Raw genomic sequence first — 21,289 nt, 5'->3', positions numbered from 1 at the left:
ATGAGGAGAAACCTTTTCACTCAGAGAATTGTGAACCTATGGAATTCTCTACCACAGAAAGTGTTGAGTTCAGTTCGTTGGATATATTCAAAAGGGAGTTAGATGTGGCCCTTACGGCTAAAGGGATCAGGGGGTATGGAGAGAAGGCAGGAGTCAGGTACTGAAGTTGCATGATCAGCCATGATCATACTGAATGGTGGTGCAGGCTCCAAGGGCCGAATGGCCTGCTCTTGCACCTATTTTCTATGTACCCAAGGTCTAGTGTCCCCTTGCAACCTCTGCCAGACCTCAGACCTAGCCCACTCCGACCCCATCACATCTCCCCACGTGCCCTGATCTCCCCTCCAACTTACCACTTCTGCCATATTCTGCCACATTGCAACTGCTCACGGGTGCCAGCTGCCCAGAATGGGTGGATAGTTGGAGAATAATAGTTGCAACAGCAGGAAGTTAGAGAAGAAATAGTGAATGAGAAAATGAGATTAGGAGGTGTGGAAATGTAACCAGGAGTGTGTGGATAGATACCAGGGAAGGTGAAAGCTCTTAAGTCCATCACTGAATTCCCACTCCACTGCTATTCTGCACACCCCTTTGCCGCATCCCCAAATCGGTCATCCCAACATCAGTTTCCCGAGACTAAGCTGGTAACAGTAAAGGCTGTTCATTACAGCATTCATTGCATTTATACTGCATTTGCTGACTTGTACATTGAGAAAATGTGATAATGACTACTCTGTTTTGAGCACTTATACAAGCATTTAACATTGCAAAATGTCCCTACGTATTTCACCGGGAGGAATTAATGCAACAGGTAGACGTGAGAAGCATATTTAGGGAAGTGACCTAAAGCTTAGTCAGAGATGGAATTTGAGGAGGCTTTTGAAGATGTAGCAATGGTGATGGATTGAACAAGCCACGGAGAGATTTGCAAACAAGGATAAGGATTTTGGAACCAATACACAGAATTTGTAACCAATGTTGGTTGGTGAGAACATGGGTTTTAGGCAAGCAGGACTTAGTATAAGATAGGATTTGAACTACAAAGTTCTAGATGAGTGTGTTAAGCAGACCTCAGGAGACTTGCATTGGTGAATTTGAGCCTTGAGGTTAAAAATGCACAGATGAGGGTTTCAGCGGCAGGCAATATTACAGAGGTACAACTGGTGATCTTGGTGATGATAATGCAGTTGAAAATGGAAAGTATTCAGAGCGTGCAATATTAGAAATATCTCCATTTTAACCGTTGATTACGCCATTCTAGTTCTATTAAAACTACTATGGAGTCCATGAAATTGCTAAATAATGTTTGGGACTAGTGTGTGTGTTCGGGGGAGGGTTTGTGTTACACGTGGCCCATCTCCTCCTTCAGATTCCCATCCTGGGAAAGCAAAGATGGTGGACCCATCAGCACCATTCTTATTGCCTTCCCATCAGCTGTTGCTGTGCTCAAGAACTGATATTTAACCAGTTCCTTTTCCTCCTGACCTCTGTCTCAGATCTCACTGCTAATCTAAAACTGGAGAAAGCACAGCATGAAAGATACAGGGAGAAGAGACTTAAAAATCAATAGCAGTAGTCAAGACTATAATCACAACAATATAACAAAATAGTGGATAGAAATGCACTGATTGAAATGAGAAAGAACAGAGAGAATATATTTGGGGGCAGCAGCTGACACAAAGGTATGAATTTTAGTGGACAGAAGCTTTAAAATGTTCACCTTGTATGAAAGTAATTTTTTGAGGGGGTGTGGGGAAATCATCCTCTACATGCATCATATTACATAAAAATATATGGTAATTGTAGCATACTTTAGAGGATTTAGTTATGCTCCACTCGCACACAAACGCTCTCTGACCAGCCATAAGGAAACACAAGATTACCGCAAGCAGCACACTACAGTGCCATATTTTCTCCCTCTTTCAGGGCCCAAGTTTCGGGTGGAGTTGCTCCTAGTTTTTTGGAGCAACTAGTTTAGTTTGGAGTAAGTTAGAAATTGCAATTCTCGGATATTAGTTTGCTCCAGTTCTAGTGAGTTAGTTTAGGTTGGCTTTAGGCAAGGTACATTTTTTTCCAAAAGGGGGTGTGTCCAGCCACTCAGGCCTGTTTTGCAAGTTTCGGCAGTGAAAACTTACTACAAACCAACTTAGGATGGAGTAAGTGTCCACTTTTGTAAGTTCTGAAAAACCTTACCTAGAGTTAAGTTTAGTGCAGGCACAGCCAGAGATGGCGGGTGGGAAGCATTAAACACAAAGGACACATCAACATCACAACAGCAGGGGGTAAGGGAAGTTAGAGGATTTTCCATAAACACCTTCACAACAACATTAAAGAAGCAAAGTACATTTAAAGCACTAAGCACTAAACAAAGCAGTACATTTAAAGCACCAAGCACGAAACAAAGCACAAAAAGTAATAAGCAATTAATTAATAAAAAATAGAAGGAACCCTGCACCTAAAGCACCAAGACCAAAGTAATAAGTAATCAATCAATAAAAAATAGAAGTCCTACCTTTATGTGAAGGGAAGATGTCTCCGTCAGTGTCTCTCTCTGTAGTGTCTCTCTCTCTCTCTGTATCTGTCAGTGAGGGTGCGGGGGGGGGGGGGGGGGAGGTGTGTGTATGTGTGGGAGTGGGGGGGGGGGTGGGCGTGTGGGAGGGGTGGGGTGTGTGTGTGTGGGGGGGGGGTGGGAGGGGGGTGTGTGTGTGGGGGGGTGGGAGGGGGGTGTGTGTGTGGGAGGGGGGTGTGTGTGTTGTGGGGGGGGGGATGTAGGGGTGTGTGTGTGTGGGGGGGAATGTGGGGGGGTGGGTGTGGGGGCGGTGGGTGTGGGGGGGGGGGGAGGTGTGGGGGAGAGGCTGGAAGGAGGCACCACTGCTCTCTCCTCCGGCCCTTCGATCATTGATGGCCCCCCAACCCACGCTCCCTCCAATCCATGCTCCCTCCAACCCACGCTCCCTCCTCCGGCCCTTCGATCATTGAGTGCCCCCCAACCCACACTCCTCCATCCCTGTTGCCATGCTTCCCCCCTCCATCTGTTGCCACGCTCCCTCCCCCGCCTCCCCACCCCGGTTGCCACGCTCCCTCCCCCCCCCCCCCCCCCCACCGGTTGCCACGCGCCCCCCACCCCCTCCTGGTCCCCACGCCCCCCCTCCTCCCGGTTCCCACGTTCTCCCCGCCCCCACCCCCCCGCTACCCACGCTCTCCCGAGCCATTGCGCAGGCGGCTCTGAGAAGAAGGCATGATCCCTAGCTCCGCCCCCCTGCAGGCAGTCTCCTCCCCAGGGAGACTACGCTACGCCACGCCACTCCACGCCATGGTCCAGGAGGACCGGAGAATTGCTGCAGAATATTCTGCCGCACCTTCAAGCCCAGGCAGGTCACATAAGTCTCAGAGGTGCACCGTTTTCACCAGATGCCGAAACTTGGGCCCTCAGAGTTGACACACTTCCCACTTGTGAGCATCAGCTCAGAAACTCAGTGGAGTGAGATATCTGCGCTCATCCAATTCTGGCCTCTTGCACATTCTCAATTTAAATCATTCCACCACTGGTGGCCGTGCCTTCAGCTGCTGAGGCCTTAAGCTCTGGAATTCCCTGTGTAAACCTCTCCAACTCTTTCTTCCTTTAAGATGCTCCTTAAAACCTACCTCTTTCATCTGCCCTAATATCTCCTTACATGGCTCCATGTCAAATTCTGTTTGATAATGCTCCTGTGAAGTACCTTGGGACATTTTACTGTGTTAAAGGTACTTTATAAATGCAAGTTGTTGTTGTTGAATGAGTGGAAAAACTTTTATCCTCCTTCTCTGCCGTACTGATTGGCTCATGGGCACCTCGCCACCTCTACAACTATTTTGTTGTATACATTCATCAAGTACCCCCTGATTAAAGGGGGGGGGGGCACACGCCAAAAACTTTTCAAGTAACCCCTTGTTTTTTTTTTGAGGGCACCAAAACACAAATTATATAAGTGTCCCCTGTCTATAAAGGGGGCACTAAAACCGACAAACTTAAACAAATTAAACTTTAGACATGATTCAAATTAAAATTTGGTTGCCGGAGATGATGATGCACTCCAGTCCCTCCGGCGCCCACCACTTGCAGAAGGCTGCGAGCGTACCAGTGGACACCGCGTGCTCCACCTCCAGGGACAACCTGGCTCGGATGTAACCGCAGAAGAGAGGCAGGCAGTCGGGCTGAACGACCACCTTGACCGCCCGCTGCCTGGACCGGCTGATGGCCCCCTTGGCCATGCCCAGGAGCAGTCCTACGAGGAGGCCTTCCGATCTACCTGCTCCCCTCTGCACAGGGTGCCTAAAGATCAGGACTGTGGGACTGAAGTGCAACCAGAATTTGAGGAGCAACCCCTTCAGATATTGGAAGAGGGGCTGCAACCTCGTACACTCAACATACACATGGAACACGGACTCCTCTAGACTCACCACCTCTACAATCATGATCTGCCTTTAGTCATGCACTGTGTATGGAAAACATTTCTGAATGTAAACCACCTGGAATAGACTATGCAAATATAACACATAAAAGGCACTTCTTTTTAAGTAGATTGTTGAAAATATTAAATGGTAATCAAGGCCATTGTATGAGCAAGTTAAGCCCAGAAGGTGCTATTGAGGTAAGGTAGCATAATAGTTTTTACTCCTGAGGTGCGAGTTAAAATCCCACAGCAGCCACAGAATTTAAATTCAGTTCATTAAATAAAAATCTGGAATAAAAAGCTATGGAGACGATGAAAACTACCGGATTGTCATAAAAACCCATCTGGTTCACTAATGTTCTGGTCTGGCTTATATGTGACTCCATACCCACAGCAACTCCCCTCTGAAATGGCCTAGCAAGCCACTTAGTTGTGCAAGATGGCTCTCCTCCACTTTCTCAAGGGCAATTAGAGGTGGGCAATACTGCTAACATCCCGTGAATTAGTTAAAAAAAAATGTAAATCTGTTGATCAATTCAAAGATTTCTTTGACTGAATTTGAAAACATGTTAGCACAATATTAATATATACAGGTGTCAGGGAGACACTATAGTTTTACATGCAAAAAGAATGGAGAAAAGAAATGCAGAGAACATTTTTTGAATGTTTGAGCATATACATCTTCAACCAATTTAAGTGTTGACTTGCATTTTAAACAAAAATATTGGGAATGTATGTTTTTTTATTCTGGTAAAAATTGTGGTGGTGAGAAAAGAAAATGTTGCATTTTACTGGAGAACACTAGAGGGAGAAATCTATGTTGTGAAAAAAGAGAAAACTTTTGCCCACTTTATTTACTTAGACTATAGTTGGTATAATGTTTTGAGATTAGTTTATTTTATTTAGATCATATAAATAAATAGTTTTTTATACAAGATGATGTAGAAGAGAAAATACTACAGGCCAACTCAAAGATGCAGACAACAATCTCACAAGGCATTTCTGCAATTGTGATAATTTGTTAACTGAAACATATTTTTAAAAATCTGAGGGAAGAATAGCGAAAAGAATCATACCCATTTTGTGTTATACACCTGCTACAGAATAGACTGAACTTCATTCAACATCCTACCTCCCTCGGGGGCCGGCGCCTCACAACTTGAGCCGCCTCGGGGAAATCCCCTCCGTGCCTTTCAGTTCCGCGCGGAGGGGTTTCCTGTACGGGCTGCTCCTGCACACCCTCAACTTTGCCATCCTCGCCGGCCGTCCGGACACGCCATGGCGTACCATCTTGCCGTCCGGAGGAGGCGGGGGTCCCCGATGGAGGGCACTCTACGCAGGGGTCCTCCCACTATTCATCGGGGACTTGGCCTGGAGGGTGGTGCACGGAGCAGTGCCGTGCAACAAATTTTTAAGCCGGTTCACGGACTCCCAGGCCGCCTGCAATTTCTGCGGTCTGGAGGAGTCCGTGTTCCATGTTTTTATGGAATGCACGAGGTTGCAGCCCCTGTTTTATTATTTGAAGGGGCTGCTCCTGAAATTCTGGCTGCACTTCAGTCCCACTCTCCTGATCTTTGGGCACCCTGTGCGGAGGGGAGCGGGTAGGTCCGAAGGCCTCCTCGTAGGACTGCTCCTGGGCACGGCCAAGGGTGCCATCAGCCGGTCCAGGCAGCGGGCGGTCGAGGGGGTCGTTCAACCTGACTGCCTGCCTCTCTTCCGCTCTTACATCCGGTCCAGGGTGTCCTTGGAGATGGAGCACGCGGTGTCCACCGGTACGCTCGCGGCCTTCCGCGAGAGGTGGGCACCGGAGGGACTGGAGTGCATCATCACGCCCGGCAACCAAATTTTAATTTGATTTTACGTTTTAAAGTTAATTTGTTTTAATTGCCGGTGCTTTTAGTGTCCCCTTCCCTTTTATAGGGGGCACTGGAAAAATTTGATTTTAGCGCCCCAAAAAAAAACCAAAAACCAAAAAAAAAAAGGGGCTTGAAAATGTCTGCTGTGTCACCCAGGTCGGGTGGCACAGTTTAATGTTGTTTATGTTTTGCAGGTAGACTCCTAAAAGAGTTTCATTCAACATCCTTATTCCGCAGCCATTGAGTCGTAAAGTTCAAGTGCATATTTTCAATTACGTGTCATGAGAGGTGTAAACTACTCTGAAATAAACAAACAGTTTTCACCTGTGAACCATGACAATGAGTGTTGACTATGGAGGATGAGATTCAAGCCCAATGGTGTCCTTACTAAATGTTCAAATAGGAAGCAGGGGTCACGAGGTAGCAATTGGAACTTTATTTTGGAGTGTGACCTCCACTTGCAGGGGGCACTTGTTTAAAGTGCACAACTAAAATAGTTGAATCTGGACCCTGCTGCCGAAGAAGGACGATCTCCGCTTACTTAAGAACTGGCGCCTGGTCTCCCTGCACAGCACGTATTACAAAATTTTTGCCAGGGTGATGTCTGCTCGCCTTGGCTCTATGCTGGACCACATGATCCACCCCGACCAGTCCTACACGGTCCCGGGACGGACAATCCATGACAACATCCATCTAGTCCGGGACCTGGTCCACCATTCCCAGGAGGTTGGTCTGTCGGTCGCCTTCCTTTCCCTAGACCAGGAGAAGGAGTTCGACAGGATGAATCGCGAGTATCTATTTGGAACTCTGCCCGCTTTCAGGTTCGGGACGCATTTCGTCGCCCGGATCCGACTTTTGTACGCTGCCGCGGAGTGTCTGATTAAGGTTAACGTGTCTTGGACGGCGCCCCTTCACTTTGGGAGAGGGGTGCGCCAGGGATGCCCCATGTCCAGCCAGGTATGTGCCTTATGCGTGGAGCCTTTCCAGCGCCTCTTGCAGAAGAGGTTGACAGGACTGGCTCTGCAAGGGCCGGACGTGGAGGTCGTCCTTTCGGCTTACGCCGATGACGTGCCCCCATTGACCCGCGGAGGATGCGTGAGTGCCAGGAGATTTACTCGGCCGCATCCTCCGCCAGGATCAACTGGGAGAAGTGTTCCGGACTTCTGGTGGGTCAGTGGCGGGTGGAGCTCAGGTCTTTTGCCTGGAGCACGACCTATCTCCTTTATCTGGGAGTCTACCTTAGCCCAGACGAGGAAGCCTGGCCGGCGAACTAGCAGAAGCTGGAGGCCAAAGTCACCGCTCGCCTAGGGCGCTGGACAGGACTGCTCCGAGTGCTGTCCTACGGGCTGGTCACTTTGGCCCCTCCCTCTGCGTTTATTGCCAAGATACAGAAGAAGCTGGTGGACTTCTTCTGGAACAACAGGAAGCACTGGGTCTCTTCTGCGGTTTTGAGTCTCCCGCTTAGGGAGGACGGTCAGACGTTGGTGCCGTCTTTAGACCATGCAGAGATACCTCTACGTCAAGCCCCCTCCTAGGTGGCGTGTGCTGGCGACGTATTTCTTCCGCCAGCAGTACAGCCTCAATTACGACATGCAGCTCCTGTTTGTGAGCCTGGGGGGGGCGTCAGGACCACCATGCAGGGGCTGCCTGTCTTTTACCAGGAACTCATCAGGATCTGGAACAGAGTCGCCACCAAGCGCAGCTCTCCCCTGTCTGGAGTGACAGCTGTCGTGCAGGAGCCGCTGCTCAGGAATCCATACCTCCACGACCGCGGTTTTAGGTGGCAGGCAGACGAGAGGGCTGTGGCTGGCGAAGTGACCAGGGTCAGGGACCTGCTCGATGGCGGAGAGCGGGCTGGATGGTGCTGGACGTGCTGGCATGGTGCCTAAACTGGGCCAACGTCCAGCGTGCGGCCAATGCCATCGAATCGCTAAAAACAGCCTGGGCCCTGACTCCGTTAGGTGGGTCGAGGAGGCTCAAGCACGTGGAGAGATCCCGCCCGAACTGAACCTCGTCCGGACGGAATTCGTCATCGACGCCAAGCCCCGAAACCTCCCTCGGGAGCCGACGCTTCACAACTTGAGCCTCCTCGGGGAAATCCCCTGTGTGTCTTTCAGTTCTGCGTGGAGGGGTTTCCTGTACGGGCTGCTCTTGCTCACTCTCCACCTTGCCATCCTCGTCTGCCGTCTGGACACACCATGGCGCACCATCTTGCCGTCCGGAGGAGGCGGGGATCCCCAATGCAGGAGTCCTCCCTCTATTTATTGGGGACTTGGGCTGGAGGGTGTTGCACGGAGCAGTCCCGTGCAATAAGTTTTTAAGTCGGTTCACGGGTTCCCAGGCCGCCTGCAATTTCTGTGGTCTAGAAGAGTCCGTGTTCTATGTTTTTAGCGAATGTACGAGGTTGCAGCCCCCGTTCCAATATTTGAAGGGGCTGCTCCTTAAATTCTGGTTGCACTTCAGTCCCACACTCCTGCTCTTTGGGCACCCTGTGAGGAGGGGAGCAGGCAGGTCGGAAGGCCTCCTCGTAAGACTGCTCCTGGGCATGGCCAAGGGGGCCATCAGCCAGTCCAGGCAGCGGACGGTCGAGGGGGTCGTTCAGCCCGACTGCCTCCCTCTCTTCCGCGGTTATGTCCGAGCCAGGGTGTCCCTGGAGATGGAGCACGCGGCATCCACCGGTACGCTCGCGGCCTTCCGCGAGAAGCGGGCATCGGAGGGACTGGAGTGCATCATCACCCCTGGCAACCAAATTTTAATTTGATCGTTTAAGTTTAAAGTTTAATTTATTTAATTTGCCGGTTTTAGTGCCCCCCCCGCCTGCCCCCACTTTTAGCCAAGGGGCACTTGTATAATTTTTGTTCTTAGTGCCCTAAACCCCTCCCCCACCCCCCCCCAAAAAAAGGGGCACTGGAAAAAAAAATTATTTTGGAGTATGACCCCCACTTTGCTGGGGACATTTGTTTAAAGTGCACAACTAAAATAGTTGAACCTGGACCCTTCCTAGATTGTAGAACTAAACTATTCAATGGATAAATTGGCAATGCCTTAATGTATTATGTACTTTTGAGGACCTACTTGACCAAATTTCCAATCTGATAAATCTGTATTGGATTGCAATAACTGATATTTGCAGTAATCCAATCCATAAGCAATTTTCCACTCAAGACAAAAAAATGATCTTAATGAGACACATTTTGCTATTTTTAAAATGCTGATGCTTCAGCTAGATCAATGTATCAATGCATGATTTTGCAAAAATGAGGTACAAAATCTCTTAAACATGTTTATACTTTATCTAATCAAAGTACTTAACGGGGATATCTCATCATCAGCATTTCAATAGATCAGTTAGCATGAATTCTAATTAGTTTTTTCACACTTTTACTTTGGCTAAGGAGGTTAAATACTTCAACTAAAAATGGGAGAATGCATTTTTCTCCATAATTAACTTTTAACAAAATCGCACCAAGAAGATAGAACGTTTCAAAGCCATGCATTCTCAGAATTTTGTTGACGGGTTGTTAGTTAGTGGGTTACATCAATGACAAGTGTATAATATAGGTCTTTTGAAGATTTCTGAAGGCAGGGAGGGACATAGCAAGGCAAGAAGGAGAGATTTCCAGAGGATGGGGAATAGTACCCAAATGATCAGACTATTGGTGGAGCGCAGAGCGGGGGAATCCAGAGCCAACATTTATTTGAAGATAAATTTCACTCCTCAGCTGCCGATATCATTGGAAGTAGCTCGAACTCTGTCCTCCTTGCCTCCATCTACCTCAGCTAATCCAGTACTCTGCAGCTTTATCCTTTGCTAGACCTCCTCCTGCACATCCATCACAATGGTCCCAACCAACCTCGCCAGCTCTCAGCGCCTCAGCAAATCAATTTCCAAGATTTTCATTTTCAAATCCCTCTATAGATCTTGCCCTACCTATTCGAGGAATTTTACAGCATACTTTCCTGTCAGCACCCAGCTGATTTCTCCATTTCCTACGCTCCACCAGAAGGCCGATCAGTCACTACTTTCTGTTCTCTGGAACTTTCTCTCCAAAATCACTTTGCGTTGCAACCTCCCTCAGTCTTCAAAAGCTTCTTAAAAACCTGTATCTTTAATGACTTCTTTGGTCTCTCTCAAATTTTCCCCGTTCGTGTTTCTATTTGTACTTATGTCCCAAACATTATTTTACATTAAAAATGTAATATAAATAACTTTTTAAACACTTAATTTGAGTTAGGCAGGACTATGCTTTGAATATTAACATGAGAAATGTTCCTCCTCGGCAGGTGTGCTTGTCTGTCCTACATCCTTTATGCAGTTACATCTCTAAAAGCACATTGCAGCTTCATAGAATATTATACTCCAAGCCACACGTGAGCAGAATGAATGTGGTCAGTCAATAATAGGTCATTGGACTTTCCTCATCAACAGCCTGTATAAGTACAAGGTATTTGCAAAAATCATTAAGCTTGTTTTTAATTTATTAAAGGAGACAAAGATGATTTGTTGTTTTTAAAATGAAAATTGACAACTGCATAGCTTGCTTGACATCAGCATTCTCCATTTATGAATCAACTGCAGTTTCATCTATTGTCATCCTTTTCATTCTTGCATCAGCAATAAACTAGATTACTGCCTGGTTATTTTATATTGCACATCACTATCCTCAACAAGAATCCTATTAGTAGGTGGGTGTAATTACAGAATGACAGGTTTACACAGGTATTTCAATTATAAATGTGGACACAGGAATGTAGAATAGCAATATAAAAGATATGGACAGAATGCATGACTTCAAAATGGAGACTGCATTATGTCTGGACTCCCTGGTCCAATTACCCCACCCTCCAATCCCGCTTCACCTGAAGACTACATGTGTCTTGAATCTTTGGGTGCAATGCCACTGGAAGTCAACTAATATATATGCTTTATATCTATAATATACATGCACACAATTTTATATAAACCTATGCTTTTCTTTTCTCTTGTGCTCTTTCTACATTCAATTTTTTACAAAGCACTTATTATTCTGTCTGCAAATCATTTTCTACATCCCTAATTTAGAATCCCAGCATTGCACTTGGATTAGTACTAATGGATGCAAATTTGGAAGCTAGTGTTATGGCAACCATGTAAATTCTTTGAAAACCATTTGAGAAATTGAATATTTTTTTTAACAGACTGTGAGATAGGGTACTCTAGTTGATACCAACAGCAGCTTGAACCATATGTTGCACGCACACAACACAAATCCTTTACGCCAGTTGTGTTAATGCGAGCTGTGAACGTGGCTCAGTTCCCTCAATATGCCACCATGATAAACTGAACCGTTGTTGACATAACATAAGAACATAAGAAATAGGAACAGGAGTAGGCCATAAGGTCCCGCGAGCCTGCTCCGCCATTCAATAAGATCATGGCAGATCTGATCATGGACTCAGCTCCACTTCCCTTCCCGCTCCCCATAACCCCTTATCGTTTAAGAAACTGTCTATTTCTGTCTTAAATGTATTCAATGTCCCAGCTTCCACAGCTCTCTGAGGCAGCAAATTCCACAGATTTATAACCCTCAGAGAAGAAATTTCTCATCTCAGTTTTAAATAGGCGGCCCCTTATTCTAAGATCATGCCCTCTACTTCTAGTCTCCGCATCAGTGTAAACATCCTCTCTGCATCCACCTTGAGAAAGGACTAATTAGCAATCTTGTTGTGCGAGGCCCCTTGGGGAAGAGTGACCATAACATGGTAGAATTCCTTATTAGGATGGAGTGACACAGTTAATTCAGAAACTAGGGTCCTGAACTTAAGGAAAGGTAACTTCGATAGTTTGAGGCGAGAATTGGCGAGAGCAGACTGGCAAATGATACTTAAAGGGTTGACGGTGGATAGGCAATGGCAAACATTTAAAGATCACATGGATGAACTTTGGAGTAAAAATAAAATGGGGAAGATGGCTCAACCGTGGCTAACAAGGGAAATTAAGGATAGTGTTAAATCCAAGAAAAAGCAGCAAACCTGAGGACTGGGAGAAATTTAGAATCCAGCAGAGGAGGACAAAGGGTTTAATTAAGAGGGGGAAAATAGAGTACGAGAAGCAGCTTACTGGGAACATAAAAACTGACTGCAAAACCTTCTATAGATATGTGAAGAGAAAAAGATTAGTGAAGACAAATGTAGGTCCCTTGCAGTCGGATTCAGGTGAATTCATAATGGGGAACAAAGAAATGGCAGACCAATTGAACAAATACTTTGGTTCTGTCTTCACGAAGGAAGACACAAATAACCTTCCAGAAGTACTAATGAGAAGGAGGAACTGAAGGATATCCTTATTAGGCGGGAAATTGTGTTAGAGAAATTGATGGGATTGAAGGCCGATAAATCCCCGGGGCCTGATAGTCTGCATCCCAGAGTACTTAAAGAAGTGGCCCTAAAAATAGTGCATGCATTTGTGATCATTTTCCAACAGTCTATCGATTTGGGATCAGTTCCTATGGACTGGAGGATAGCAAATGTAACACCACTTTTTAAAAAGGAAGGGCGAGAGAAAGCGGGTAATTATAGACCGGTTAGCCTGACATCAGTGGTGGGGAAAATGTTGGAATCAATTATTAAGGATGAAATAGCTGCGCATTTGGAAAGCAGTGACAGGATCGGTCCAAGTCAGCATGGATTTATGAAGGGGAAATCATGCTTGACAAAACTTCTGGAATTTTTTGAGGATGTAAAGAGTAGAGTGGACAAGGGAGAACCAGTGGATGCGGTGTATTTGGACTTTCAAAAGGCTTTTGACAAGGTCCCACACAAGAGATCGGTGTGCAAAATCAAAGCACATGGTATTGGGGTTAATATACTGACGTGGATAGAGAACTGGTTGGCAGATAGGAAGCAGAGAGTCGGGATAAACGGGTCCTTTTCAGAATGGCAGGCAGTGACTAGTGGAGTGCCGCAGTTCTCAGTGCTGGGACCCCAGCTCTTTACAATATATATCAATGATTTGGATGAAGGAACTGAGTGTAATATCTCCAAGTTTGCAGATTACACTAAATTGGGTGGCAGTGTGAGCTGTGAGGGGGACGCTAAGAGGCTGCAGGGTGACTTAGACAGGTTAGGTGAGTGGACAAATGCATGGCAGATGCAGTATAATGTGGATAAATGTGAGGTTTTCCACTTTGGGGGCAAAAACGTGAAGATAGAATATTATCTGAATGGTGGCAGATTAGGAAAAGGGGAGGTGCAACGAGACCTGGGTGTCATGGTCCATCAGTCATTGAAAGTTGGCATACAGGTGCAGCAGGCGGTAAAGAAGGCAAATGGTATGTTGGCCTTCATAGCTAGGGGATTTGAGTATAGGAGCAGGGAGGTCTTACTGCAGTTGTACAGGGCCTTGGTGAGGCCTCACCTGGAATATTGTGTTCAATTTTGGTCTCCTAATCCGAGGAAGGACGTTCTTGCTATTGAGGGAGTGTAGCGAAGGTTCACCAGACTGATTCCCGAGATGGCCGACTGATATATGAGGAGAGACTGGATCAATTGGGCCTTTATACATTGGAGTTTAGAAGGATGAGAGGGGATCTCATAGAAACATACAAGATTCTGACGGGACGGGTCAGGTTAGATGCGGGTAGATTGTTCCCGATGTTGGGGAAGTCCAGAAGCAGGGGACTCAGTCTTAGGATAAGGAGTAGGCCATTTAGGACTGAGATGAGGAGAAACTTCTTCATCTCAGAGAGTTGATGCCAGTTCATTGGATATATTCAAGAGGGAGTTAGATATGGCCCTTATGGCTAAAGGGATCAAGGGGTATGGAGAGAAAGCAGGAAAGGGGTACTGAGGGAAAGATCAGCCATGATATCGAATGGTGGTGCAGGCTCGAAGGGCCGAATGGCCTACTCCTGCACCCATTTTCTATGTTTGTCAAGCCCCCTCATAATCTTATACGTTTCGATGACATGTCAGTTTCAAAACCTAAAATAGGGTAAAACCAGATATTCTTTGCTAAAAGGTGTGGCCAGAGAGAATATATGCAGAATAGCAAACTCATAACCCTAAATAATCCCAATTTTCTATGCCAAGTGAAACCTTTGATCTAGATGTAAGAAAAAATACCAAAAAGGAATCCATTAGTATATATAATATAAAGGCTTGAAATGCATTTCAAAAGCTAAATATGACAGGTGCTGTAATGGGTCGAGAAGAGGTGTAGATGGGAATAGCAGAATCATCAACAACTGCTGTACAAAAAAAATGGGGGCAGAGGTTAATGATCTGAAATTGTTGAACTCAATGTTGAGTCCGGAAGGCTGTAAAGTGTCTAAACGAAAGATGAGGTGCTGTTTCTCAAGCTTACGATTTGAAATGTATTTGCAGAATTTATAACTGATTTTAACCAAATACAGAACAGCATTTATTTTTCAACTCTAGGATTTTTTTAATATTCTATTATTCCAAATAGAGGCATTAAGTAGTAAAATAGCTTTGAGATAAAATGCATAGCGTCAATTGCAAAAATCATTCATTAACCACCAAACTAAAATCAGCATTTAGTCAGGCTGTCATCATAGATGCCAATATTTGATAGGGTAGACATAAGGAAAATGTTTCTACTTGTGGGGTGTCCAAAACTAGAGGTCATAAATACAAGATAGTCATTAATTAATCCAATAGAGAATTCAAGAGAAGCGATTTTATCCAAGGTGGTCAGAATGTGGAATGTGCTACCACAAGGAGTAGTTGATGCGAACAGCATATATCTAAGGGGAAGCTAGATAAGCATATGAGAAAGGAATAGAAGGATATGCTTATAGGGTTAGATGAAGGGGCGGGGGAGAAAGAGAGGAGGCTTGTTTTTGGAGCATAAACACTGGCATAGACCAGATGGGCCAAATGGTTTCTTTCTGTGCTGTGGACTCGATACAATACCAATACATTCTAACAACCAAGACATGGAACACAGTTATACTGCTGGTTGGATCTTACACTGAGTTTGGCAAAAAAGTAGTTTGGGTGCATGTGATACCAAGTTTAAAAAGTTTGCAGGATTCATACAACCAGTGTAAAATCCAAGTGGCAGATGGTGGCACTCCCCCTGGCTATATCCACTTGTATGTCTGATCAGAACTCAATACAAATGTGGTAGAATGCAGCATAAATAAAACTGAACTATTTAGGATTCCTTACTTCATCTATCACTTGCCCCAGTTATGTACTCAGGTAACAGTGTGTCTGTAGAATTATTGGGATTCTGACTGGTCAGTACTAACTGGCTATAGAGATAGTTGATGCATTGGTTGCAATCTACCAAAATTCCCTGGATTCTGGGGAGGTCCCAGCGGATTGGAAAACCGCAAATCTAACACCCCCATTTAAAAAAGGAGGCAGACAGAAAGCAGGAAACTATAGACCAGTTAACCCAACCATCTGTTGTTGGGAGAATGCTGGAGTCTGTTTTTAAAGGAAGCAGCAGCAGGACATTTGGAAAAGCATAATTTAGTCAAGCATGGTTTTATGAAAGGGAAATCATGTTTGACAAATTTGCCAGAGTTCTTTGAGGATATAACGAGCAGGGTGGATAAGGGGGAACCAGCGGATATGGTGTATTTGGATTTCCAGAAGACATTTGATAAGGTGCCACCTAAAAGGTTACTGCACAAGATGAAAATTCACAGGGTTGGGGGTATTATATTAGCATGAATAGAGGATTTGCTAACTAACAAAAACAGAATCGGGATGAATGGGTCATTTTCCGGTTGGCAAACAGTAACTAGTGGAGTGCCACAGGGATCGCTGCTGGGGCCTCAACTATTTTCAATCTATATTAATGATTTGGATGAAGGGACCGAGTGTAATGTAGCCAAGTTTGCTGATGATACAAAGATGGATGGGAAAGCAAGATGTGAGGAGGACACAAAAAGTCTGCAAAGGGATATAGACAGGCTAAGTGATTGGGCAAAAATTTGGCAGATGGAGTATAATGTAGGAAAGTGAGGTTATTCACTTTGGCAGAGCAAATAAAAAAGCAAGTTATTTAAATGGAGAAAAATTACAAAATGCTGTACAGAGGGTCTTGGGGGTCCTTGTGCATGAAACACAACAAGTTAGTACGCAGGTACAGCAAGTAATCAAGGAAGGCAAATGGTCTTTATTGTAAGGGAGATGCAGTATAAAAGCAGAGAAGTCCACTTAAGGAGACCAAAAGTGGATACTTGCATTGGAGGCAGTTCAGAGAAGCTTCACTCAGTTGATCCCTGAGATGAAGGGGTTGACTTATGAAGAAAGTTTGAGCAGGTTGGGCCTGTACTCACTGGAGTTCGAAGAATGAGAGGTGATCTTAATACACTAAGCTGGGTGGCAGTGCGAGCTACGAGGAGGATGCTAAGAGGCTGCAGGAGGACTTGGACAGATTAGGTGAATGGGCAAATGCATGGCAGATGCAATATAATGTGGATAAATGTGAGGTTATCCACTTTGTTGGCAAAAACAGAGAGACAGATTATTATCTGAATGGTGACATATTAGGAAAAGGGTGGGTGCAACGAGACCTGGCTGTAATGGTACATCAGTCATTGAAGGTAGGCATGCAGGTAGAGCAGGCAGTAAAGAAAGCAAATGGCATGCTGGCCTTCATAGCGAGGGGATTTCAGTATAGGAGCAGGGAGGTCTTGCTACAGTTGTACAGGGCCTTGGTGAGACCACACCTTGAGTACTGTGTGCAGTTTTGGTCTCCTAATCTGAGGAAGGACGTGCTTGCTATTGAGGGAGTGCAGCGAAGGTTCACCAGATTGATTCCCGGGATGGCAGGACTGACATATGAGGAAAGACTGGATCGGCTAGGCTTATACTCACTGGAATTTAGAAGAATGAGAAGGGGTCTCATAGAAACGTATAAAATTCTGATGGGACTGGACAGGTTAGATGCAGGAAGAATGTTCCCGATGTTGGGGAAGTCCAGAACCAGGGGTCACAGTCTAAGGATAAGGGGTAAGCCATTTAGGACCGAGATGAGGAGAAACTTTTTCATCCAGAGTTGTGAACCTGTGGAATTCTCTGCCGACACAAAGTTGTTGAGTCCAGTTCGTTGTATATTCAAAAGGGAGTTAGATGTGGCCCTTACGGCTAAAGGGATCAGGGGATATGGAGAGAAGGCTGGGGTCGGATACGGAGATTGAATGATCAGCCATGATCATATTGAATGACAGTGCAGGCTCAAAGGGCCGAATGGCCTGTTCCTGCACTTATTTTCTATGTTACTGAGACACATAAGATAATGAGGGAGCTCAACAAGATGCAGAGAGGATGTTTTCACTCATGGGGGAATCTAGAACTAAAAGCCATAGTTTTAGAACAAGGGGTCACCCATTTAAAACTGAGATGAGGAGGAATTTATTCTGAGAGTTTCAAATCTGTGGAATTCTCTGCCCCAGAGAGCGGTGGAGGCTGGATCATAGAATATATTTAAGGTGGAGATAGACAGATTTTTGAGCAAGGGTTATGGGGAGCAGGCAGGGAAGTGGAGCTGAGCCCATGATTAAATCAGCCATGATCTTATTGAATGGCAGAGCAGGCTTATGTTCTTATAACCAGATGGCACCATCAGTTAGTTATTTGCTAAGCAGTGCCCAGATTACAAAATCAGGCAGCCATTTTATACTCATTGTTGCTGCCACTGCTGTCTGACTGACAAACTGAAGTTACACTTTTTTACCCAGCCCTCAGCTTTGTCTGTACCTTATTCCCTACTGCCAGGTCAACTGTTTATACTTGGGAGTCTCATGTTACAGGATGTAGAAAACAATACTTGGGAGTTTTCCCCCATCCAAAAAGGGCACTGTGTGAGACCAAGAACATTGGTGTGGCATTTCAAAACTGCATACCCCAAATGCATGTGAAAAACGCCACTGAAGATCCACTAGAAAACTCTTCAGTTTTTCTGATAACAGGTAAATATCTTGCATATGGCCAATCACTTTCACTTTAGGAAACTACTGCAGACGTTCAGTTTTTATTTGATTAATATTTTCATCTATAATGTGACAGGTTCTGCATAATTAAGATAATATTGTGTTCTAGTTAATTTGAAAGGGCAATTGTTAAGTGAAAATATCTACAATCTTAGAATGTCATTCAGCCTGCAAATACATACAAACCATTATGAATTTTTATTAATTCAAGCTGCAGCTGATAAGCAATTCTTGAGATTCTTACCATGTCAGTTACTTTTATTGAACGAAGTAATGCAATTACAAGATTGGATAATTCTCAACGTTATTAGAACCATGCACCAAAGTGTCCATTCTTACCCACAAATTTCCAATAAAATGATAACATTTAGAGAACGCATTAATCACAAAAGATCTAGTTGATAATCCACATCAGTGATTGGTTGGTCTGCCTTAGAAAAGGTATATTAACTTTTAAATTGCAACATTTTACGTGCCAACCTCATGTGTGGTTCAACTCGGCAAAATCTCTTGTTCTGTTCATTGTGATAATAAATTTTAATTCTGTTGGTCACAGAGCAAATCGGATGTGTTCGCATCCACTTGGCGCGGGGGTGTTAAAAATGCGCCAAACTGATGATCGAAAATTGCAGCAAAAAAGGTTTTGTTTAAAATCTCTGGTTCGAACATGAAACAAGGTGTCGAGATGAAAGACGGTCGAAGTGAAAACAACCACAATGCTCGAGCCTGATAAACAGCCAGAGATCTGTGAACACGACAGCAAGCCGCAGGATGAGGCTGCCCTTCCCCTCCCCTGCGAGCCGCATCAGTACTTTAAACTCGTGGGTCGGGTCGGGCTCGACTCCTGCGGCACTCGGGCAGCCGCCGGAACCTCAGCAGCGGCTCAGCAAGCACAACATAAATCAGTCGAGTTCACCACCAACACCCCCCCTCCAAAAAAAACACACTCCCTTATCTAACCTAGTCAAATATTTATTCCAACATCCCACTGTCTTAGTCCAAAGCGGATTAATTGCAGATTCGGCTATTTTGTTTTAAAACATCTTTTTCATCCTCTTAAAAAAAGACGTTTGCAAAAGCGCGACACGTGACGCTGAAGCAGGCTCGAGCTCAGCGGGACCCATCTCACCAGCACCGCACCACCCCTCCTTTTTCAAGGCTTTCCTTGGGAAAAAAATTATAAAATGGATAAACGAGCGGCAGCGCTCCATCTAACAGCTCGGACTGCCCAAAGAAGCAGCGCACCCGTGTGTAGCGCTCAAGCACTCGGTTGTGAGAAGGGAAACAAATGGGTGTTTAAATACCTCACTCGAGTGCCGTGTGCATCCTCTCCGCTCGGTACCAACAGAAGGAGCGCGAGGCGGGCCGCCAGGCGCCGCGCGCAGATCCTGCACGCTGCGTCAGCGCGCGCCCGCGCCAATCAACCTTCATTTAAAAACAAACCGCCGCGCCCGCGAGCCGCCCCTGCAACCCCTTTTTTTCCCCGTCTACCCGCATTGCAACACACTTTCCCGCCCATTCAATCCCGTCTTTTCACCGTATGCTTTGACCGACATGAAATCGGTCGTTTGCCGTTTTCCTTTTAGCACATGCTCGAAAGGGCGGCCATATAGGCCGGAAACCTACCAGAATGTTCTGCGGAACTGCGCAGTCTGACAGGAGGCTCTTCATTACAGACCCAAAGTCGTGTTAACTCATTGTCTAACAATAGAATCGGCGTTATTATAACCCAAAGTCGTGTTAACTCATTGTCTAACAATAGAATCGACGTTATTTATAACCCAAAGCCGTGTTAACTTATTGACAACAGAAACGGCGTTATCAGAAACCCTGCATAAAGCTATTTATTCCGAACCCCTCTCCCTCTAAGTAACCATTTTAACTGGCAACTCCTCAAAAAATAATATTTCCCTATTCAGCCTGCAGAATTTTTTTTTTAAAACCTCATTACTTCCTCTGTTTTGAAGGGTTGGGGGGAGGGGAAGGAAGATCTGGAATCTCCTGCTGATCTCTGGCTTTGTCTTTGTTTTCTTGCCCAATCGCAGTTTATGAAATGACCTCTTTTATACCCATGTGCACGGCCAGTTCTTCCTGCTCTCGGTCTTGTTTCCCTTTCAGACCCTGGCTTTGAATTCTTTAGCTCCTAGAATTATCCTGAACTTTCGCCACTTAGAAACATAGAAACATAGAAAATAGGTGCAGGAGTAGGCCATTCAGCCCTTCTAGCCTGCACCGCCATTCAATGAGTTCATGGCTGAACATGAAACTTCAGTACCCCATTCCTGCTTTCACGCCATACCCCTTGATCCCCCGAGTAGCAAGGACTTCATCTAACTCCCTTTTGAATATATTTAGTGAATTGGCCTCAACTACTTTCTGTGATAGAGAATTCCACAGGTTCACCACTCTCTGGGTGAAGAAGTTTCTCCTTATCTCGGTCCTAAATGGCTTACCCTTTATCCTTAGACTGTGACCCCTGGTTCTGGACTTCCCCAACATTGGGAACATTCTTTCTGCATCCAACCTGTCTAAACCCGTCAGAATTTTAAACGTTTCTATGAGGTCCTCTCTCACTCTTCTGAACTCCAGTGAATACAAGCCCAGTTGATCCAGTCTTTCTTGATAGATCAGTCCCACCATCCCGGGAATCAGTCTGGTGAATCTTCGCTGCACTCCCTCAATAGCAAGAATGTCCTTCCTCAAATTAGGAGACCAAAACTGTACACAATACTCCAGGTGTGGCCTCACCAAGGCCCTGTACAACTGTAGTAACACCTCCCTGCCCCTGTACTCAAATCCCCTCGCTATGAAGGCCAACATGCCATTTGCTTTCTTAACCGCCTGCTGTACCTGCATGCCAACCTTCAATGACTGATGTACCATGGCACCCAGGTCTCGTTGCACCTTCCCTTTTCCTAATCTGTCACCATTCAGATAATAGTCTGTCTCTCTGTTTTTACCACCAAAGTGGATAACCTCACATTTATCCACATTATACTTCATCTGCCACGCATTTTCCCACTCACCTAACCTATCCAAGTCACTC

General features: G+C 45.5%; 1 protein-coding gene across 3 annotated transcripts in view; it reads right to left on the bottom strand.

The window, feature by feature from the left end:
- The window catches only part of slc39a10 (solute carrier family 39 member 10), a 166,224-nt gene extending 146,240 nt beyond the window's left edge, over positions 1-19,984 (bottom strand). For 2 of the 3 annotated variants that reach the window (XM_070875896.1, XM_070875899.1), the window contains exon 1: positions 19,548-19,626. The gene's annotated coding sequence lies outside the window, so the exon portion shown is untranslated. Of the gene's footprint in view, positions 1-19,547; positions 19,627-19,869 lie in introns of those variants that run through there. The other variant, XM_070875897.1, reaches the window with a different exon arrangement.
- Between the last annotated feature and the right edge of the window lie 1,305 nt (positions 19,985-21,289).

The sequence above is a fragment of the Pristiophorus japonicus genome, chromosome 3 (genome assembly GCF_044704955.1).
Source record: "Pristiophorus japonicus isolate sPriJap1 chromosome 3, sPriJap1.hap1, whole genome shotgun sequence".
NCBI lineage: Eukaryota > Metazoa > Chordata > Chondrichthyes > Pristiophoridae > Pristiophorus > Pristiophorus japonicus.
Note: the sequence above shows the minus strand (reverse complement) of the source record. Positions and strands in the feature narration are given on the sequence as shown.